A 19,782-nucleotide genomic window follows, 5' to 3' on the forward strand; every position below is an offset into this window, starting at 1 on the left:
AAAGATTGCGATATTAGCGTTTTTGGTATAATTTTTTTAATTTCAACATCAAATTATAGTACTTTCCTCGAATTTTTAGGTCTATGTTTATATAAGATTCTCATCAGCATAAAATTCTCTACCATAATCATTTATAAAATGATAAGGGTAGCAAATCAAATAGTGCCAGCAGAAGAACCTTTAGGTTTAATTTTAGACTGTAGAATGAGTAGGACTGACTATCAAACTATCCGTCAAGTGGTCATAGATAAAGTTTGAATGTTAAAACTTGCCTACTATTTTATTGTAAAAGCTAAAATTGATTGCATTCCAGATTCCTCAATTGTCACTTCAAACTACAGTGCTTCTGTAAATCTTCAAGGAATAATGGATCACACTACAAACAGGATTTGGAAAGTTATGGATAAGTTATGGATAAATTGAAACTACTTGAGCCTTGCAATACTCTTCTTCTTATAAACTTATACAACTTAAAATACAGGAAACTAATGTTATTCTTTGGACTAACCCCAAAACATCCTCAAACCAATATTGTCGTTCTGTTCGAATGCAATACGTTGAAGAAAATCGGTAAATTGTTAAAGCAAAATGGGACTTTTTTAAGTCAATTGAACTCAGAACAACAACCATAGACTTTATTTAGGTCAAGCACAAGTTAGAATATATTATAATTGATGGAATGATTTTTTCATGCAAACACTACTGAAAAGAAAAAAATAGTTGCAAGTAGAAAAAAAAGAAATTCATGAAAAAATTAAAGATGCATCCAAATGATGTAAACACAACGAGAAGGGCATTTAGAAGTATTGAAACCTTTGCTGAAATACTTGGAATTGATATAGGTATTGTTAATAGATTTTTTATTTTTCTTTGTATGTTATATGAGGATTGTTCTGCTCATCAGACCCCTTTAATACTTCTATGAGGCAAAGTTCTGAATCAAAGAAGGAACTGGCTCTTCCAGCAGAATGTATAGACCTTCTTTTGTAGTTTTCTTAATACAATTATATTCTTAATTGTAGTATTGATAATATGGGTCCTAAATAGATTTACTTTACTTGAAGGAATCTGTAAAAAGCTGCATGTTTAAATTAGCACCTTTATTTTTTGAGTAGGGATGTGTGACACCTGTTGTATTTTTTGAGAAGGGATGTGTGACACCTGTTTTTTTTTTTTTAGTAGGGATTTGTGACACCTGTTTCATCGCTGTTTTTTAAAAGTTTAAACTCTTTACAATTATGTATTTTAAAATTTAGTATAAAAAAATTAATATAAAAATGTTAAAGAAAAATTATTTTTATTTATATTCTTGGTGTAAAACCAATATTACGCGTTCTTTTTAAGTAGTCATATGTTCTTGCTGTGCTCCCATATGCATAGAATCTTCATGTCTAGGTAATTATAAAATATGTGTCCTTGATGATTTTGTTCAGTAATGGACCACGAAGTCAAATTATTGAAATCGGTATTGTGGAAAAAAATTTTAACATTTAGATAATATAAATGTAAATGCAAAAAGCATATCACATGCTTATGTCATGTGTACTTGGTGTCTTATTTTAAAATTTGTTTATTCTTTATATTAATATTCGTAATATTCGTAAGTGTACCATAAATCATGGAAATTATTAAATTAATTTAAATATTGTCATGTAACATGTGTCGTTTGTTGGGTCTACATTTTGTCCTTGGTCTTGCCCTTGTGTCATATGTTGTGTCTATTTTTTGTCCTTGGTGTGCTACTCTACATATCTATGCAATCTATCAATATGTCATAAATGTGAAATTTTTCCTCCAGAGAATATATAGTAAAAAAGTATTCCAAAAATAATTATGTGTTCATGGTGTTCTGCACATGTATGATATTTGTTTAATCAAACAAAAATATATCATACATGCTGGTGACTATTTATAAAAAGTTGAAAATTAAATATGAAATGCATGTTTATTATTCATTATTTCATTTGTCCTTGGTTTTGTGTTACTGGTAATTTCTTCAGAGGGATGATAGCTGAAAATAAAATAATGGGTATCGTTGGCCAGGGTATAATGAACATTCACCAAAAGTTTTAATTTTTGGCGAAGGTATGGTTTTTACCTCAAAAGTGACATTTCTGGACCACTTATAGCGTTTATTTATAAAAAAATAATGTATTAAGTATTTGGAGACCAATATCCTTAATTGATTTTAAGTTTTAACAAAAATTCTGGCAAACCGACTAGAAATTGGATACTATTAGTTTTTGCCGCGAACGCACGTGTTTTCGACTACTCTTCTCGAATATTAGTTAAAAAATGGAAATAACGATCAAAAATATTGAAAAAAATATTACAAACAAGTTTGAAAAGCAAAAAAGAACTTTGCTTAAAGGAGCAGAAAGGTTATTAAAAGACCAAGAAAAGAGCTTCACACACATAGTGAATGGAAATATAAAAATAATTATTGATAGACTCGACAAAATAGAAAATGAATTAAATGTAAACCAAGTAAATATGCGAAGTATTGAAAAAGAATTAAACGATGTGAAAGAAAGTCTCAACTTTCAAGAAGAAAGAATAAAGGAAGAATAAACACAAATAAGGAAGAAATATGATCTTGAAATTAAAAATATAAATAAAAAAAATACTGACTTAGAAAACCGCTCTCGTCGTAACAATATTAGAATTGATGGTCTGAAAGATTCACCAGGAGAAAGTTGGAGTGATAGTGAGAAATCTGTGAAAGAAATATTTACAAACAACCTTAAAATTTCAACTGAAATTATTGTGGAACGAGCGCATCGAGTAGGGTCGTATAAAGAAGGAAAAACACCAATACTATTGTAGTGAAACTTTTAAACTAACAAGATAAAATTAAAATTTTAGGTTCACTTAAAAACCTAAAAGGAAGTGGAATATATATAAATGAAGACTTTGCTAAAGAGTCGATGGAAGAGAGAAAGAAACTTTGGGAAGAAGTTAAAAATTTTTGCAACCAAGGTAAATACGCAGCAATAATTTTAATAGAGTTTTTTGTCGCGAATTTAGAAAATAAGAAAATTTTTGCGTATAATTAAGAAAAAGTTTAGGTAAGTTTAAGTGATCGAAGCAAAGTTAATTCTCTTAACTAAATGCTTTACAAACAATAGATTACAAAACGCAACACTTAAATGTTTTCAAATCGGCTAATAACTTTTTACTTAATAACTCTTACGATCCAGGTTTGCATTTTTTAATGAAAATAATTTTAACTCGCGGTTTTTTGAATTAGGAACTTTTGAAAATGAATTAAAATCATTAAATAATAACTTTATGGTGATACAAATAAATATAAAAAGTATAATTAACAATATTGACAAACTAAAACATTTTCTTATAGAATGTAACAATTTGTTCAGAATGATTTGCTTAACTTGGTGTTCTGACGAATCATCCAGTATAAATTCAAACCTAATAATTCCGAACTAAAAACTAATATCTTATGAGCGAAAAGTTCAAAACGAGGAGGTGGAATTATGACATATAATCATAATGATCTGACTACTAAAATTAGAGACGATCTTTCGGTTTCTGATGCCGACGGTGAGGTCTTTGCAATTAAAATAATGAACAAAAAATTAAAAGATATACTGGTGCCCACCTGTTACAGACCACCTGAAGTTTATATCACTAAATACAGAAAAAACAAAATACATATTGTTTCATTCCAAAAAAAAAAAATAATATACAAACTATCCTTTCCTAACTAAAAATAGATAAGGTAAATATTAAAAGAACAGAAACAACTAAATTTATTGGGATCCTTATTGACGAAAATTTATCTTGGAGAGCCCATATAATTACAATAAACACCAAAATTTCAAAAAGTATTGGGATACTCTACAAAGTTAAACCTATGTTGTCCCAACATAATCTTAAATTGCTTTATTTTTTTTACATCCAAAGTTATATTACGTACGCTAATATTACATGGGCAAGTACACACAACTCCAAATTGAGTACTATTTATATAAGTTATATAATAAAGATAAACTCAATCATGCTGAACCCTTACTAAAAACCTTGAATCACTAAATGTTTACCAAATGAACATCTACCACCAAAGCCTATCCAGTCAGGCATAATTTCATATATCTCGTTGTAATTTTATCGCAAAGCACTCTGGGATGTCCTGCCGGACCTTAGAATTTTATAATATAAAGTAGCGAAACTTATTTTTGTATGTACCTAAAAAAATTTCGATCTATGTTATAACAATGCCATCATTTTGTGCTGCTATAAACTGTGGAAATAAAAGTGAAAATAACTGTAAAGATATTTCATTTTTTCGTTTTCCTAAAGACGAAAAAAACCAAGCTAATTCATAAATTATTTATAATAACTTTTTTTTTCATAAAAAGTTTATAAAATTATTATTGTAGTATTTTAAAATATATTCTTTTATTGTGTAATTTTAAGATGTAAACAGTGGGTCATCAACTGTCGTAGGAAAGATTTAGACGAAAAAGATTTTGTATTTTTAAACAAAAACTTTTATTTGTGCAGTAATCATTTTGAAAATACAATGTATTATTCTACAAATAATAATGGAAAACGTTTGTTACAATCAGTAATTCCTACTATTTTTAACATCCCAAATCCTCCTCCACTTGTTGGTTGCAAAAAAGCAAGTTGTCTGTTTACCTGTTAATTCAGATAGTAATTTAGAGAACAAAATGTCTACTAATGAAATAAATTTCAACAAACTTCAAAGGTTACTATTAACATTGCGAGTCAAAAATTCTAGACTACGTAAACAAGTTCGACATTTAAAATCCAAACAAAAAACCCAAAAAAACTGTGATGGGTTTATAAAACATATTTTAAATTTATCTAGGAAATACTTATCTCCTATACAAGTTAGTTTTTTTAGAAGTCATTTAGAAATGAGTAAACAACTCAATAAAGGAAACGCTGGGGAGTTTGTGACAAAGTTTTGGTTTTGCGAATTCTGTTTCATAGTCCTCAAACTTTTAATGTCTTGCGAACAATATTCTGTTTACCAAGTCAAGCCTGTTTATTATTATTTTTGTCCGGCGTATTTTCAGATCTTCAAGAAGGGTTTTCTACTCGATTGTTTTCTTTATTAAAGTTACGTGCTGATGCAATGAATCCACATGATCGTAATGCCAGTCTTGTTATGGATGAAATGTCATTAAAGCAGTATTTAGAGTATGATAGAAATTCTGACAGGGTTTACGGTACGAAAAATGGAAAACTTTTAAATCAGGCTCTTGTAATTATGGTTAGAGGCTTGGCAAATAAATGGAAACAACCAATAGCTTATTTTTATAATAATTCAACAGTATCAACAGCTGACTTGGCTTCTTTACTATGTGAAACCATTTCTAAGGTTCAAGAAACTGGTTTACACATTAGATGTGTAGTTTGTGATCAAGGATCTACTAATATAGCTGCCTTGGGTTTTCCAAAAATTTACCATACTTTCCTAATCCTTCCAATGATAAAAATATTCATAACAATATAAATATTATGTGGAGGATCAAAAATAACATATTTGAAAATATGTTATTTTTGATCCTCCACATTTAGTAAAAATCAGAAACAATTTACGAAGACATAACATTGACATTAATGGTGAAATTATTTCTTGGCAACACATCCAGTCTGTATAATTTAGACAAAATAAACTCTGTACGTCTAGTGCCAAAACTAACAGATAGACACTTAGATCCTGGTTCTCTTTTATCTATGAAGGTCAAACTTGCCACTCAAGTTTTTAGTTATCAAGTTGCTTCTGCATTATATTGCTGCTCTAATACAAACTTACTTCCTTTAAGTGTATTACCAACAGCAAGATTTGTTGAACGTATGGATACTTTATTCGATATATTGAATTCATATAAACTATATGTAGATAAACCAGCTCGTTGTGCTCTAACTTTAAAAGGAGCAAGTATTTCTCAGTTGGAAGAGTTAAAGCATTGGATTAAGAAATGTAAATTTTGTAATGTTAGAAGTCAAGCAAGTATATCATGTCATTGGGGTTTAAGTGTCACAATAAATAGTGTTCTAACCTTTAGTAGAGAGCTATTTTCTGAAGGTTTTCAGTTTGTTTGTACTTCTCGTTTTAATCAGGACTGCATTGAGAATTTTTTTTCCATTATTCGAAGCAAAGGTGGTTGGAATGACCGTCCAAATGTTAGACAATTTCGAGTTGCCTATAGAAACGCTTTATTACTTTTATCTGTAGAAAAAAGCAAATCCAATAGCAACTGTATAAAGGATTCAAATTTTGAGACATTTTTCAATCTAAATGATTTTATGAAGTGTTGTACTCAAACAACCAAATTGTGCAATTTATGAAACAGAAAGTAACATATCTAAAGGAATATCTTATTTTCATCCATTTTATATGTTTACTGGAAAAATTTTAATGCAACCAAAGAATCAAGCCTTTTTACACATGGCTGGATGGCTTATTCAAAAGGTTAAATTAGGTCATAGGTGTGCAGATGTACTCTTTTTTAGTTCAGCTGACAATCCATCAGCTTTTATGTCACTAGTTTGCGAAATGGAAACAACTTTTATGAAATTTATTGATAAATATCGTGAAAGAGATGGACTGGCTATGATTCTCATCAATAAAATTAAAAAAAGTCATTTTCAGTTTTTGCACAATCAACATAAAGAACATGCGCTTTATTTGAAAAAAAAACATTGTTCTGTTTTTGTTATTACAAGAATTTTTTATTTCATAAAATTTTTAAACAGAGACAAACCTACGCAATAAGTCAAATGCAAAAAAAAATTGCACGTACTCTTCATAATTAATATATTATAATACTATTTTTTCAATTTGTTTTTTATTTTGTATTAAGATGTGCTAATAACTTTTAAAAAAAATTATGTTTTTTGTTGTTACAAGAATTTTTTATTTCATAAAATTTTTAAACAAGAACAAAAACCCACCCCATAAGTCAAACTGCAATTTCAAAAATATTGTACGTATTACCCTTTGATATATTATGATATTATTTTTTTCAATTTAATTCTTTGTAATGAGACTTATTTATGTTATAATGTATAATATTAATAAATTTTGTTAATGTATAATGTTAATAACTTTTATTTTTAATAAAATAATTTTATGTTCTAAAAAAACTACACTAACTTTATGTACTACAAAACTTTTTTTGTTCTACAAAATGTTTTTTCCCCATTATTTTATTCTTATTGAAACATTCTAATGATAATCTTAACAAAATTGATGTATCTTAATGTTACGAAATTGATATATCTTTAATACAAAATTGAGATTAGCAACAAAGTTGATTAACTAAAAAAAAAACTATTTGGGTTAGTTGCGGAAGAGGTCTGGCAGGACATCCCAGAATGCAATTTCGATCAATTAACAGGAGTTTCGCGAAGTGGATAGGCTTTGTCTGCCACGGTCATATAAAAGCGGCAAGTTATTATACGCAAGCGGATTAAAACTTTCGAAAGATTAGATTTTGATGATGGCCTACGGTCTTTAGTTACGAAAATATTTCTTCAATAACAACCATATATTTATAATTTTAGGTATTAATAAATATCTAAATCTTATTCTTTGAATAAAATTATTATTGAGATTAATCAGTATATTGATAATAAAACGAAAATGTTAAGAAGGAAAACGTCTCAGTATATTAAAATATGTTTTTTATGCAATCATTATGTATTTGGCTAAAGCCCCATTTGTTTACTTTTTTGAAATTCATCAGAAAAATTTCTGAGCGTTGAAACTTCAAATATATTTTTGTATGTATAAATGTATGTATAAATATATATGTTTGTATAAATATATATGTATGTATAAATATACATATGTATGTACGTATAAGTTTACGCATATACATATGTGTGTGTATGTGTGTGTGTGTATATATATATATGTATCTACATATGAATGTATGTTAAATATATATACATATATATACACATGCATATATATGTATATATATGTGTATATATATGTATATATATATATAAGTATATATATATATATATATATATATATATATATATATATATATATATATATATATATATATATATATATATATATATATATATATATATATATATATTATGTATATACAAGGTCATATGATTTCCAATCTTTTAATAGTTAAAGAATATAAAAATCTTATTTAGTCTCTATACAAATATATATATATATACAGTTTTCTGCAAAAAAAAATAACCAGTATTTATCTTGAAGTCTAAAAATATTGTATAAGCAATGCTTATATATTTTATAAATTATTTTCAATTCAAAATCTTCTGAATATTGTATAGTATTATTGTATTTTACTTTATTGCATATTATGACAACAGTTGAACAATGGTCATTCTCCTTGTTTTAAGCATGATATTTCAAAAGAGATTATCCAGCAATTTTATTCTCCTGTAAATTATTTTAACTAAATACATTTTTGTTTTGTTGTAAATATAAAGTATTTTTTTTTTGTTTGTTTGTTTGTTTTAGGTGCCCCAAGAAGTCCTAACGGTCTTGTCACAGAGCACCGCGGAAATGCATTTAACCAGGAAGTTCATGCCTCCTTCCTTATCGTGATGCGAAAATATGTCCAGAGTTTGTTTCGAACCTGGATCTCCTGCTTATAAAGCAAGCGCTCTAACCACTGTGCCACGGTTGCAAAAATTTGATCCTTGGTATTTTTTGGTTTTTGATCCATGGTATCTAATAGTATTTTATCTAAGAGTACATTTTGTTCGAAAAGGTACTGATGTTCTTCAAATTTTGATATTCCACCTGCTCAAATAAACAAAACCTCAAAATTTACAACTGATAATTAGGCATGAAATGATTAGATAGTGACCATAAATATAATAATCACATTTGAAGTTCAAAATTGTTGCAACAAAATTCTGTGCTTGTTTTAAAAATAAAAGAAGGTATAATCTCAACAGTTAAAAACATTTATTTGTGAGCAGCAAAGTGACCCGAAAAATGACGTCAAGCAAAAAAGAACGAATTATTAATTAATGGTTTTTAGAAAGAAATTTGAATTTTTTTATTTCACTCAATTTACACAAAATTATAAACTTAAATATTTTCGTACTTAATTAGATAGTAGTAGGTACAAATTATTAAACGACTGGAATTTTAACTATTATTTAATTTAAATTGTTTATTGCCTGTATATCATGTGAAATATTATTCTTAAATTATTAGGTTAATAGCTAAAAATAAAAATAAAATTTTGTTTACTTACTACTAAATAACGTCGTGCCCTAGGTTAGGTTCCCATTAATTTAGAAATAATTTTAACTTGTAAAGGCCTCTAATATTGAGTTATAAACCCATATGTCTACTACCCATTTTCCACCACAGTGAAGGTAAAAAAATAAGAATTTGAGAGATTACAATATATTACAACATATTAATAAAATAAAAGATACATCGAAGGTGGAAATCCCCTCAGATTTCCACCTTCGATGTATCTTTTATTTTATTTTTCAGAAGATTCAGAAAAAATTTAAAAAGAGTTTTTTTTTAAGCAAAGTTTATCATTGATTCACAATTTTAAAACTGAATTTTAAAACTTACTATAGATCTTTTAGAAATATACTTAATTTAAACATTAACACTTTGATTTTTATAGAGAAAATAATTTTTGGGACATAGCAAAATACTTTATTTAAAGCAAATAATAAAGTTAACAAAAACAGAAAGTTTATTTTTGGAAAACAATAGAATTATCAGGGAAAACAGCTAAGGTCAGCTAAACAAGAATACTCTCAAAACTATATGAACCTGTCATTTTGAAAAGGACATAAGTCCAAAACTTTTAGCAGTTAGTTTATAAGTTTGAATTAAAAATTTATGTATGATTTATGTTTTTTTTATAAAAAATAAAAAATACATAAGTTATATACGTTCTTTATTTATCTACTTCTATGTTTAATTTCTTTAGCAACCTAGACATTATTTTAATAAAAATCATATTTTTGTTGATTTTGAAAAGTTTTAGTAAATGGACTTGTGCCCTTTTCGAAATGACAGGTTCATATTCACATTATATTAAAGTATCTTTTATTGTTTATATATATCTTGTACTCTTTTTCTCATTGCAACAACAGGCTACATAAAATAATTTACCTTCATACAGATTTCATTATAAAAAAACCACCCAAGTAGACAATGTTAAAGGAAAAACAATTAAGCAGTTGCTAGTGTAATTTTTTTATTTATTCAATTATAAAATAATTAGGTTTTATATCTATTGTAATATCAGTGTTTTTAAATCAAGTAAAGATTGTTAATTTATTACAAATTTAACACAAAATGTTATATCTTTTTATGTTAGAATAAAAAATTGAATCCACGTAGCTAAACCAACTACCAAAAAGTTCAAAATCTCAAATAATTGAAACACAAAAAAAATTTTAATTTTAACGCTCAAATAATGAGTCAAAGTATTTTAAAAATTGAAAACAAATCACAAAAAAAGTAACTTTTTTTAACTTAACTCAATAAATAATTAAAAACGTATATTATGACCTAGAATATACAAATAACTGGTTTTTTAATTACATTTTTTCTGTTGCTCAGGGTCCGTAGCCATTTTTTAATTTCCCAAGTTTATAAAATCTTACTGCACTTGTGTATAATAACTTTCCGCTTTTTTCTAATATCTAAACGTCCGTGCTACCAAAATTCATGCTTAAATACAAACTTGGACTAGTTCAATCGCATTATTTAGATAACTTCTTTCAAGTTAACTCTAATAGATATATAACAAGAGCAACAGGCAATTTTACACTGCCAAAAAGAACAACAAAATTCTCACGATTTTCTATTTCTACCGGCGTCCGTACCTATATAGCAAAATAATATCAAAAAATATAGAACTTAAACTATTAAATAATCCTGCCGACTTAAAATAAATTAAAACACCTCATACTTAGTATCAACAATTCCATTTTATATGTTTAGTTCATTGGGCAGGGGCTCCAATGAACTAATCTTAAATAAAATGGAAACAAAAATAAACAATTTTTTGTTGGCCGATAAAGATTAAATAAAGAAATGTCAAAGATCATGAAAAAAACTTCACTACAATAATAAGTTCGAACTTCAAAATAATAACAGCAAGGTTAGACAAAATGGACGTTGAAATAAACAATAACAAGTTAAATATCAGAAGAGTTGAAAATGAAGTTGACGAAATAAAAGTCAGCTTAAATTTCCAAGAAGAAAAAACTAGGAATGAATTATTTCATATAAAAACAAAATATGATAATGAAATTTTGATGTTGGAAAAAAAAATCTATTGACAGAGAATCGCTCGAGACGTAATAACTTACGTATCGATGGCATAAAAGAAAACCCTGAAGAAAACTGGAGTGATTGTGAGCATGCTGTAAAAGACATCTTTAAAACAAAGCTAAATATATTAAGTGAAGTAGTTATGGAACGAGCGCACCGAGTCGGTGCAGTTAAAGATAATAAAACACCAAGATCAATCGTTTTAAAGCTTTTGAATTATAATGATAAAAATAAAATATTAAGCTCAGTAAATAAACTTAAAAGAACCAGTATTTATATTAATGAAGATTATGCAAAAGAAACGATGTTAGAAAGAAAGAAGCTTTGGAAAGAAGTTAAACGGTTACGAAACGAAGGTAAATTTGCAGTTATTAAATTTGATAAAATTTATTGTAGAGATTTTAGAAAGTAAACGCGCGAAGCGAAGCGCTATTTTAACGATTTTAAATAATGACTAACTTAATAGATTTTGAAAAATTACACTTTAATGTTTTCAATTCAGCAAATGTTTTACTTGATGATATTTCTGACGCTGATTTGCATTTTTTTAACGAAAACAATTTTAGTTCATCCTTTTTTGAAATAAAAACTTTTAAAAGTGAACTAAAAACCTTAAAGAGTAATTTTACTGTAATACACATTAACATAGGAAGTATAAATAGCAACGTGGATAAGCTAAAACATTTTCTTATCGAATGCGATTATCTATGCAGTATGATATGCCTATGCACGGAAACGTGGTGTTCTGACGAATCATGCAGAATAAATTCAAGTTTTAACTATATTTTTATTTACCTCGTATATTTTGAACTTTATATTTATGATTTAAATTTGTATATCTTTACTGCCAATCAGTGATTGGTAACTTGTAATTACTTTGTAGTTGTAAAATAAAACTTGTATAAAAAAAAAAAAAAAAAGTTTAGAAATTCCTAACTACAAATTATTATCATCTGAAAGAAAAACTTACAAAAGGGGAGGTGGAATTATAACTTATATTAGGAATGATCAAGTTACCAAAATAAGAGATGACCTTTCGATCTCAGATGCCGATAGTGAGGTTTTTACAATTGAAATAACTAGCAACAAATCAAAAAACATACTGGTCACCATATGTTACCAGCCACCCGAAGGTGATTTATTTAAATTTTCCAATCAATTAAAACAAATTTTTATAAAAAACAACAATGAGCAAAAAAAAATATTCTGTATTGGAGACATAAACAAAGATTGTTTACAATATGATAAACATGCCAATAAACTTTTTTTTGACGAAATGCTTCAACATTACATCTTCCCAATTATTAACAAGCCAACTCGAGTAACTCCAACTTCAATCACTGCAATAGACAATATATTAACTAATTCATTGTTTGATACTTCTCTAAAGGCAGGAATAATAAAGGCAGATATATCTGATCAATTTCTTATTTTCTTCTCCTTGACGCAAGATATAAAATCTAATAATAGTTGTAAAATTAAAACTTATAAAAGAAAAATCAACAAATTTGCTATTCAACAATTTAAAGACTCACTGTCGGCAGAAGAGTGGGATAAGGTATACCATGAATGCAATCTTGGGCACACTAACTCTGCTTATAATAACTTCGAAAAAACTTTCCTAAAAAACTATAATATGCACTTCCCAATTAAAGTAAAATTAATAAAAGAAAAACACTTAAAATGTCCATGGATCACCAAAGGTATTTAAAAATCCTCAAAAAGAAAATAAAAACTTTATATTCAATACTTAATAAATAGAAATGAGACAAACCTAAATGTTTACAAACAGTATAAAAACATGTTTCAAAAAATTTAAAAAAATTCAAAGAAAAACTATTACTCAAATAAAATAAAAAACACAAATGGTGATATTAAGAAAATTTGGGATATCATGAAAGAAATAATTGGGATAAAAACCTGCAAAATAAATAGTTTGCCTTCTCAAATTGTCATAGATAATAAAGAGTATGACAATAATAATGCAATTTCAGAAAAATTTAATTGTTTTTTTGTCAACATAGGCCCAAATCTAGCTTCAAAAGTCAATTGTCCAAACAACTCATTTGAAACTTATCTAACTAGTGTCAACAACGAATTAATATTTAAAGAACTAAAAATTGATGAACTCGAAAATGCAATAAACTCTCTTAAAACAAACAAGTCTCCAGGTATAGATGACATTTGCAGTAATATCGTCGTCAATGTCTTTTCGGAGATACGCAAACCTATTTTCGAAATATTTTAATCATCAATTATAACAGGAACTGTACCAGATAAATTAAAAGTAGCTAAAATTGTACCTATTTTTAAAACCGGTGAAACATTTCTAATAAACAATTAAAGACCAATCTCAATACTTCCAACCTTTTCTAAAATACTTGAAAGAATAATCTACAATAGATAATATGAATACCTAATTCAAAACAAGTTCTTAAATAAAAAACAATTCGGCTTTCAAGCACAGCACTCAACAGAACATCCAATTTTAGATTTAGTTAATAGCATAAGTGATTCTTTTAATAAAAAGCAATTTGTATTAGGAACTTTTATAGACCTATCCAAAGCATTTGACACAATTAATCATGATGTCTTACTTAAAAAAATGGAAAAATACGGAATAAAAAATACTAGCCTAGATTGGTTTAAAAGTTATCTGTGCAACAGACAACAATGTGTTATTTCGAAGGGTAATAAATATTCTAATTTACTAAAAATAAAATGCGGAGTTCCCCAAGGTTCCATTCTTGGTCCTCTTTTATTTTTAATTTATATTAACGATCTTCCACAATTACTAAAAAAACTTGATGCAATAATGTTTGCTGATGACACAAATTTATTTTATTCATCAGCATCAATTGAAAATCTCTTTGAATCTGCAAATGATGACCTTGAGAGTCTAAAAATTTGGTTTAAAGTAAATAAATTATCTTTAAATCAAGAAAAAACAAAATACATCTTGTTTCATTCCAACCAGCAAAAAAACAAAATACCAAGCATGCTGCCATTACTAAAAATTGATAACATAAACATCGAAAGAACTGAAACTATTAAATTTCTTGGGATAATTATTGACGAAACGATTTCTTGGAAAACCCATATAAAAACATTAAATACAAAAATATCAAAAAGTATCGGCATACTTTACAAAGTCAAAACTGTACTTTCCCAGGAGAATCTGAAAGTTCTCTACTTTTCTTATATACAAAGTTATCTAACTTATGCTAATATTGCCTGGGGAAATACAAATAAATTTAAATTAAGTTCTATATATACACACCAAAAACACGCATCAAGATTGATTTATAATAAAAATAAATTCACTCAAACCGATCCTTTACTTAAAAAAATGAATGCTTTAAATATCTATCAAATTAACATCTACCAAAATGTTTTCTTTATGCTCAAATATAAGCTCGGACTTGTCCCAACTCATTTTAGTAATAACTTTTTTCAAACCAACGCCAACAGATATATCACACGAGGAACCGGAAACTTTACATTGCCCATAAAAAAAACAAAATTTTCGAGATTTTCAATTGTAACCGTGGCCCCTATTTATACAACAAAACAATACCTCAAAATATAGAACTTACTAAATTGTATAATCTTATTGCCCTGAAGAAAAAACTAAAAGATCTCATAATTAACAAAACCAATTTTATCGTTATGTATTAAATATAAAAGAACAATTAATATAATAAAATGTAAAAAGAACAATTTAAGCTATAAAAATAAATAAAAAAGAAATAAAACATAAAATATAAATAAATAAAATTGTGAGCAACTATACATAGTAAAATATTACTGAACAGTAGACCTTAAAAAATTAATGTGTGTCTTTACTCTTTAAATTTTTAGTTTATTTTGTATTTTAATGGTTCTCGATGAAAAGACTTTTCTTAGTCTTCTGCGAGTTTCCTTACAACTACATAGTACTACTAATATATGTTAATATATATTTTCAACAAATAACATATATTTTCAACGACAACGACAAGCAAGTCCCTAGTAGCCCTGTGGTGCGACGGACTTGCGTATATTTTTTAAATGCATGGATTAATAGCCAGCACTTTATATTATAAACCACGAGTTTATTATTTTAACTCGCATGAGTTAAAATGTCAAACGCGCATGCGTAAAACAGCATTGTTAACGCTCTTTAGATATTGTAAATATTTGTGGTGGACATTTATATAAACTGGAGACATGTAAATATTATTTGTTTTTGAAATATATAATAATCGTTTTTTAAAAAAAAAAAAAAAAAAAAACTAATCCTACGTAGCTTAAAACATTCCCACCATTTTATAGCCGAGTAATAAACAATTTTTAGAAAACTAAAAAAAGATTTAATATAATAATAAATCATCTGATACAGCAAAATATGGGGAAGTTGATAAATTGAACCTAATTAAAAAAGAATTTCGACAATTTTTTTTTTTTTTCGTCAAATATATTAAAATAACCAAGTATTTCATAATTTTACTATTCGAAAACCGGGTAATGGAAAAGTTGAGTATTTGGATGTTCTAGACGAAAAGTTGGTCCTTCAGTTAAGCAGCATAAAATAAAATTATTTATTAGCCTTTTTGCAAATGTCACAAATTAGTCTGAACATGGCTTGATACACCTCTAATAAGTATGTCTGATGTGGCGCCCACTTCACAGATAAAAAAACGAGTCAGGGTTAAGATTTAAGGTTAAATATCAAGTTAAAACATTATGAGCCTTTTCTTAAACTTATTTGGATCAGCAAAGACCTTAAACCTGATTATAACCATGGAACTAATCACCCTCAAACTTTGCTTTCACTTGGTCTATTTTTTTTATTTATTGAAGATTTCGTTATTTCCGACGTAATTGCGATAAGCCTAAAAAAATCAAAATAATAATTTTAACGCCGCGGCGATAAAGTTATTAGTTTGATTTTACTAAAGGATTACCGAAAGGTTATATGTAATTTTAACGGTTTTTGCACATGTTCATTTTTGTATATCAACACGGACAATATGTAAACGGGGTTCGGTGATAAGGCAGTTATCTTTGTTTCTTATGATTTCTTATTCTTGCTCCTTGCAAAATATATATATATATATATATATATATATATATATATATATATATATATATATATATATATAAATATATATATATATATGTAATACATATATGTAATACATATATGTAATTTATATATATACATATATATATATATATATATATATATATATATATATATATATATATATATATATATATATATATATATATATATATATGTATACATATATGTAAACGGGGTTCGGTGATTTCTTCTTCTTGCTCCGGCCAATATATGTATATATATATATATATATATATATATATATATATATATATATATATATATATATATATATATATGTATACATATATGTAAACGGGGTTCGGTGATTTCTTCTTCTTGCTCCGGCAAATATATGTATACATATATATATATATATATATATATATATATATATATATATATATATATATATATATATATATATATATATATATATATATATATATATATATATATATATATATATATATATATATATATATATATATATATATATATATATATATATATATATATATATATATATATATATATATATATAGTGGCGGCGTTAGGCGTCGGTGACTGCCGACGGTCTCACGATTGAAGGGGCCTCGCAAAAACATACTAAATAAAATATTGTATCTTAATTATAATTGATGATATTTTTACATATCTTATTTTGCTTTGCTGGACAAAAATATGTTTATTTGTCGGTATTATCATCGGTATTATATTACTTCACCTTTAAATGAATATCATTTTCTAAGTATCAATCTTATTCTGATAACTTTTTTCTGAAGTTTTTTTAAATACTGATTATTATTTTTTACCGGCTCTGTGGCGTAACTATTAATTAACAATATATATTATAATATTATAACTATATTGCAATATTTGTTAATAAACAATTTATAATTAACAGGGAATGTTAATATTCGTTTCTAGATCTATTAAAAATTCGATTGTCTCATTCTATTCCATTTTTATTCGATTACAGCGCGTGACTCGCGTCAAATTATTAGTAAAACAATTATTAATATACGAAAAATGAAAATGAATTCGAATTCAAATTTAAGTTTTTTTCATTATTACCTAACTAATTTAATGTTATAAGTTATAAATTAAATATTAAATATAGTGCAATTATTTAGGCATTTAGTGCAGCTTAGAACTATAATCTATTATAAAAACAATAACGAAGTGAATATTACAAACTGTTATAAATAAAATTTAATTAAAATCAGCGGCGGTTTTAAGCACAGGTAAAGCAGGCATTTGCCGGTGGCCTCGCATTTTTTTTTCTTAGTACAAGTAATATAAAAAAATTTTCTTAGTACAATAAATATAAACAACGAAACTCATTTATTAAAGTTCAATATAATGTATGCGTACAGTATTTTTATAAACAGTATTTTTATAAAATATTCAATCAATCAATCAATCAATCAATAATTTATTTCTGAAATAAGATTTTACACTCAAGGAAGTTTACAAATAGTAAATTTACTAATATAAAGTAAACACCTGCTAATGTTAATAATATCTAATTCAAATAAATATAATGCTAATTTTCATAATATATAATAAAAATAATAAACTTTATAACATAAAAATAACGATGTTAATAATAACTTTATAACATAAAAATAACGGTGTTAATAATACCACTAATAATAATAGCAATAATAATGTAATAATAATGATAATAACAATAATAACAAAAATAATAATAATAATAATGATAACAATATTAATATTAGTAGTAATAGTTAAAAGTAGTTAATAATAGTAATGTAAATATTTATAGAAATAACAATAAGCAATAGTAATGACAACAAAATATATGATAAAAAAAAAAAAAAAAAAAAAATACTAAAGACAACAAAAATTGATAATAGAAATTATAAACACTAACTATATTTTTTTAATAAAAAGTAGAATAATCTAGTTTTAAAGGTTGAGAATGAATTGAGAGCTTTTAGTTCATAAGGAAGGTTGTTCCAAGTTTTAATGCTTTGATACTTTATAGATTTATGTCCGTATTTATGAGAGCAATGTTTAGAGACAGACAGGTTTAAATTACTATTGGAACGAAGGTGATAACGAGAGTTGGCACTTTTGGAAAAGAAATTGATGAAAGTTAAAGGTAGGTTATTGTGTTGGTGGTTCCAGACAAATTGGCAGTTTGAAAATTGAATATAGTCACATAGTTTTAATACTTTAGAAGTTAGATAGAGCACATTAGAATTAAATTTAATATTTTGAAAATAAATAATTTTTAAAGCCTTGTTTTGGAGGTGGGATAACCTAATAAGAGCTTGTTGATGGGACTGCCCCCATACTTGGCATGCATATATAAGATGTGAGCCGAAAATAGCATGGTATATGTTCAAAAGTGTTTCAAGATTAACATAATGGCGAACTTTGGCCAACATACCATTAGATCTACTTAGTTTCATTGCTAAGTCTTCACAGTGGGATAAAAAGGAAAGATTTGAATTAATTTTTATACCAAGATATTTAATTGAGTTAACAGGTTCAATTTTTTTGCCACTTAATCTAAAGTTCATATGTTTATAGATTTTTGTTTTATTTGATTTAAAGATAATAAGTTCAGTTTTGTTAGAGTTTAGAAAAAGTTTGTTGGAGCGAAGCCACTGAACTAGATTGGCAAGATCATGGTTAATGTGTTTGTTAATTTTTTTTAAGGATTTATTAATTAGCATTAGGTTAGTGTCATCAGCAAAGTGGTAAACAGTAGCAAACTTAATGGACGTATGAAGATCATTAATATAAAGAAGGAAAAGCAGTGGTCCCAATACTGAACCCTGTGGAACACCATTAGAACATTTTACAAGGGTAGATTTTGAGTCATTAATAGCAACAAATTGTGTTCTATTGTTTAAGTACGAAATAAACCATTTAAGGGGTACGCCTCTGATCCCATAATATTCTAATTTTTTTAACAAAATTGAATGATCTACTGTATCGAACGCTTTCTGTAAATCGACAAATACACCGCATGCAAAATATTTGTCATCGATTGCTTTTCTAATCAGTTCAGTCATTTCAATGAGAGCATGAGTTGTGGAGTGATTGGCACGAAATCCATACTGATGGGTGTAAAAACATTTAAATTTTTCAAGAAAAGCATAAAGCCTAATATGCATTGCCTTCTCAAATAGTTTACCTATATTAGAAAGCAAGGAGATGGGTCGATAATTTGTGAAATCTAGTAAAGAGCCTTTTTTAAATATTGGAATAACTTTGGCAACTTTAAAAATATCTGGGAAAATACCTCTTTTAAATGAGTTATTTATAACAGTACAGAGAGGCTTTGAAATAATGTGTGGGACTAGTTTAAGGAGGAATG

Source organism: Hydra vulgaris, chromosome 11, assembly GCF_038396675.1.
Source record: "Hydra vulgaris chromosome 11, alternate assembly HydraT2T_AEP".
NCBI lineage: Eukaryota > Metazoa > Cnidaria > Hydrozoa > Anthoathecata > Hydridae > Hydra > Hydra vulgaris.